The sequence below is a fragment of the Palaemon carinicauda genome, chromosome 24 (assembly GCF_036898095.1).
Source record: "Palaemon carinicauda isolate YSFRI2023 chromosome 24, ASM3689809v2, whole genome shotgun sequence".
Lineage (NCBI taxonomy): Eukaryota > Metazoa > Arthropoda > Malacostraca > Decapoda > Palaemonidae > Palaemon > Palaemon carinicauda.
This window is the reverse complement of record NC_090748.1, coordinates 78,980,867-78,986,910: the sequence shown is the minus strand read 5'-3', so window position 1 is coordinate 78,986,910 and position 6,044 is coordinate 78,980,867.

The window sequence follows — 6,044 nt, the reverse complement described above, 5'->3', positions numbered from 1 at the left end:
TTAAGAATTCTTATTGAGTATGCGTCCTCTTGGCACTATGCAAGAAAACTGAAACCTGGTAAAGATTTCTCTATACTTCAATTTAAAAATAAAGAAATCTGAAAGTTTTTTTTTTCTCTAAGTTTTCGTAGTTTCTAAACAAGAACTGAACTGGACTTTGTTTATGAGTAGATTTCGCAACAGAAACGCCAGGACATTTTTATACTGATTTTGAATATTTCTTCATAATCTCTCTATTCTTATTGCATGTTGTTGAAAAAAATTTGATAAAGTCAATTATTGGACAGTAGATAATGACTGTAATTTCAAAGTTAATCAAGTTCAAACTTGAAGCGAATGTTTTTATGTTGATCAGACTGACTTAAGTCTCTTTTCATAGTTCTATTTAATGTTGTTACTAATCTTGAAATATTTTGTTAATTATTCATTACTTGGCATTTAGTTTACTTATTTCCTTATTTCTTTTCCTCACTGGGTTAGTTTTTCCTGTTGGAGACCTTGGGCTTATAGCATCCTGCTTTTCCAATCACGGTTGTAGATCAGCTAGTGATAATGATTTTATATATATATATATATATATATATATATATATATATATATATATATATATATATATATATATATATATATATATATATATATATATATATATAGAATGACAGCAGGCCGAGAGGAAAAAGAAAACGAAGAATTGACCAAGCGCTTTTGTGTTGTTATCATCCCTTCCAGCGATTTGTCATTAATATATATATATATATATATATATATATATATATATATATATATATATATATATATATATATATGCATATATTTATATATATATATACATACATAATAGAATGGGTCCCTAGAGATTGCAAAGGGAGCAGGGGAAATAAAAGAAGACGGTGAATTAACGAGCTAAGGAAATTTACTGGTATAGACTGGCGTAGAAAGACCATAAACAGATGAACAGTCTCGTGTGGAAACACATGTCAGAGTCCTTCGTCCTGCAGTGGACGAGCAACGGCTAATGATGATGATGAATGTATATATAAAGTGTGCATCTGTCTGATCTGTTTCCATGCTCATATATTTTTATGTAATTTTTCATGAATGAAAAGTTATTATTTCCTCTGGAGTTGCATGTGTTCGTCAAACAATGGCTGTTGTGGGATGATGTCCCCTGAAAAAAACGTTTGCATTGTCTCCATGAGATAAAGTTACTAATGAAACCCAAGTCGAATAAACGTTTACTGCCACTCAGGTGCACTTTTTTTACTCATTTATATTATATGTACCTTCCTGTCTCTTCGAGTTTAAGACATCACAGTCGCTTGACTAATATTTATAACATTTATATAGACTTTAAACCCCCCCTCTCTCTCTCTCTCTCTCTCTCTCTCTCTCTCTCTCTCTCTCTCTCTCTCTGTTTTAGGCGAGTGTTCCAGATGCGTGGCGTCGACCCCAACTTAGAATTGGACGTGTGATTTCGTTAGATTTATTTCTGTCCTTAACTCCGGCGTTCTCGGAGGTGATTGTTATCATCAAGGCATTATTTCCCAATCTTATTCCATCCTTCTTTAATTGCTTTCATTCTTCTTTTCTTCGTTCTCTTCGCCGTCTTCAACGACTTTCTCAAAATCCTCTTCCGATGCATCGCTTCAACTTGGATTTAAAATGAGGTTATTTTACGGTTGCTAGCAGACGTGGAATGTCGTTGGAAAGCTATCACTGTGATGCCCTCTCTCTCTCTTTCCTCCCTTCCCCCTTCCCCCCTTCCCTTCCCCCCCCTCCCCCTCCTCCACGTTTTCTTACGCCGGCGATGCTTGGCCATAGCTCTGCCATTTGAGCGAGGCCTTTCTCTATTCCTTATTTCCTCCACCGCCTCCCATCCGGGACTCATAATCCCCCCTCCCCCCTCAAACTGGTTATCGAGGCCGTTGTACCCTGGCCCTCCGAAGTCGAGACCAGCATCTTAAGAAGGCCCAAATCGTCTTGGTTTCCTGGTGGGAACCGATGGTCGTAAGATGCAACGATTGGTCATTTGGAGAGTGTCGGAGCAACGCTGGATGTGGATGATGTGGGGCGTCGCACAACGTTCTTTAAATGTCAGGTCATGTAGCCGGAAATTTAGTTTGGTCTAAGTCATGTCCTGTGCAACCTGCAGCCTTTAAGACTTTTTAGTTCATCCAAAAATTAATATCGTACACTGCGGTCCATGGAACAGACAACTGCCAAGCTGCAAATTTACTAAACCTTCATTACTTAAAATTTTATAATTTTTCGTCGAGAGAGAGAGAGAGAGAGAGAGAGAGAGAGAGAGAGAGAGAGAGAGAGAGAGAGACTACTACGCCCAGCAGCTTAGAGAAGATGCAAAAACTAGAATAAGATGAGTAAATCTTTTATTCGTGTGTCCCTTTATCAAATTACGTTTTTCTTCAAAGTCCAGTAAATGTTCAATTATTATATGTAGCACTGGTTCAAGTCAGGTGGCTATGTAAGGTAGGAATGCTTAAAAGAGCATATGCACTTTTTGATAAAATTGAGCTCTTCTTAGACATGAAAGGTAACTCTCTTCCTGAAATTAATGATAATGGAAGGAAATGGGACTTAGCATTTTTATAATTATAACAGATCATCTCAGTACCTTGAATGTTTGGTTTCAAGGGAAAGGTCAACTATCTAATGACCTGTTCTCCCTGATCAACAAGTTTAACACCAAATTACGGTTGTGGGAATCACAGATAAGAAATCAAAATACAGCCCACTTCCACAGATTAAACAACCATGTAATCCACGATAAGCAGTGTCTGAAATGCGGTGACAAGTATATATATATATATATATATATATATATATATATATATATATATATATATATATATATATATATATAATAATATATATATACACATGTGTGTATGTATATATAATGTGTACGTATATATATATATATATATATATATATATATATATATATATATATATATATATATATATATATATATATATATATATATATGACTATATTATATTATATAGTGTGTATATAAAGGGTTCATGTATATAGTATTCCAATACGTGCAACGGAAATGTAACCTTCGCGAACATAATTTGTCGCAAATATGTTTGTGTACTTTTTTCTATAGTAATTGTCCTTTTGTAAGGTGGTTCACCTTACCGTACTTCAGTAGTGCTTCAGTTGGCGTAATTTATGGTTTTCCATGTCAATTATTATGAAACTTTATTTAATAGGTGAATCATTTCGTGGCCGGATGTTCCTTAACGTTTCATTCCTTCCATAGATTTGGATTCTTTTGCTATGAATGATAATTTGAATCACTAGTGGTCACATTTCTTTGGGACGAAGAGTATCTTTCATTTTACAATGTTGTGGGAATTTCCTCGTTTGAAAATACTGTATATTAAATGTGTTATGGCAATATTGTTACAATCTAATCTAGAATAAAAAAATTCTTGACTTCGTCATATCTAATGAACAAAGCGACCTAAGAATTTATAGTTTCCTTCGGCTTGGTAAATTTGATTTTTTAAATTGTTTCAGGCTATGAAACGTAAATACTGGTTAGTACCCTCTTATCTCAACACACGAAACTATGAAGTTAGACCAAAATTAATCGACATATTCAAGGTAAGATTGAAAAGAATTGCCAGTATTAAGACAGAACCGCCATAAGATTTTGGAATAAAATGTAGAAACTTCCAGGAAAGGAATTCGATGAGAAAGCCATCGTTGAGGGATCGATTGAAAATTGGAGCCGAGATTACAGAGCTGGAGGAACCGAAGGCGGGGGACGATGGCGACAATGACTTGATAACAGTTTTTCATCAGCCAATCTTAGCTTTCATCGTCCGTTCTTCAAAGGCCTAGATTTAAACTCTCTCTCTCTCTCTCTCTCTCTCTCTCTCTCTCTCTCTCTCTCTCTCTCTCTCTCTCTCTCTCTCTCTCTCTCTCTGGAATTGGAAAGATACACCTCTCAATGTAGTAATTTCTTTACATACATAATAACTAACTAACATCCAGCGGGTGTAGTGAATAGTAACACGGTAAACGAATTCAAGAATGAGTTAGACAAGTTCATAAAAACTCTAAACGTTTAAACTGATTCACTCTACCCAAGAGCATATGGAGTCTTTGAGACACCCAAAATCCTTGTAACACACACACACACACACTCTCTCTCTCTCTCTCTCTCTCTCTCTCTCTCTCTCTCTCTCTCTCTCTCTCTCTCGTAATTAATGTGAAAAGTGATTTTATGTGATGAAATAAAGCTTTCGCTTGATTTTTTTTATACCATGAGCTTATATAGAAATAATAGGTTACTCTCTGTACACCCAAAAAGCATGTTCGTGCCATCATAAAGAATCCGAGCAAATGCCATAGCCGTAGATTCAGATGTCCAATAATGACCTTATCTGACAGTCTCCCCATTAATCATCGTTGTTGTTACTAACAGATGGCATCAATTATCATAAATCCAGTCATCCATCGTTGTAGTGGTGAATCAGTTAATGTCGTTAATCGCCAATTTCACCATTAATCGGGAATTATCATTCTTTAATGTGGGGATTCATATGTGTCACCATTCAGCACTAATGAAATTACTTTAGCCTTTCGTTTAGACTTATCAGGGCTAGAGATGACACATCAATTACATTCTCTTCAGAACCTCTAAAAACTGGAAATTTTCTAAATTTGCCTCTGTGAATAAAAGGTGTTACTCAGCATGTCAAAAATATCCTTCGCTGGGACTCTCATTGTTGTTTTAAATTCTGTTCTTCGTGGAAGTCTTTCAACTCTGCTAAGTGGAATTTTAATTCATTGAGAAATATACAGTAACGCTATTTTGATCGGCCAGTCTTCTACGATGTGTAGGTCTTCGCTGGAACTTCTCCATCCTTGTTTGAAGTGAAGAAGTTTGATGTGACACGTCCATGAATGGCTATTCTGTGAGACTCGTCCAGCATTATTTGAGTAGCCTTTCTTTTCTGTGATTTGTTGAACTTGATTTAAAAGTGTTGTTAGATGTGAGTTTTCAACTTTGTGGTGGAGTCCGTCTTTATTCTTATTTTTTTCTAATCGGCGATTTACATATATATATATATATATATATATATATATATATATATATATATATATATATATATATATATATATATATATATATATATATATATATATATATATATAATTTTTTTTTTCCTCGATCGTTAATACTCGATTGCCTTGAGTAAGGTGATACTCTTCGCCGTGAGTCATGTTCAATGAGTTCAATAAAGCAAATAGAAGAAACTGAAAGTTCATAAGCTGGCCTCGTTGAAAAGGCTACCTGTTTAAAGTCCAATTTCTTCATGTCATATTAAACTAGTTGTAATTAGGAGAGTTTTTAACCTTTTAAGAAAATCATCAGGGCAATGAAGAGAGACAACCAGCTGCCCTCCCGACCGCTGGGATAACCCAGATGGCTTCAGGTAGCACGCAATAGAGTCATTCGATCCACAGGTTAATGGTAACATGGCGTGTGTTTGGGGGAGGGCGGACCTGGGGATTATTAGAGGTAAAAATAGAATAAACACCAAAGAAAAAGATAGAAGACTGGATGGAGGAGAGCATCATCAGGATTTGTGTAGGTGAATAAAAAAAGGGGGAAAACTGGCAAAGGCGAAATAATGGTAAAATTACTGTACGATACACAGGTAGTCGAAAGACAAGTCGAATCGTCGACATCAATGAGGTAAGATCGACAACAGTGCTATAAGATATTCAGAAAGGTACGCAAAATGAGAGTTGAATATCAGTAGTTTAGAGAAATGAATCTTTTGATGACTAATTTTTATAATACGAAGAAATGCGTCTGGATATTTTTATATATTCTTTATTTATTCATCATTTCCATTTTGCTCTAATAATATACATTGTGAATGTAACCTGGTTCATCTAACTTTTTCTCTCTTAGCTTTTTTTTACCTACGTTTACCATGTACATATACTTTACCCTTGTCAATATTCCGTTCTCTATGTCGATTTCTTCCCCCTC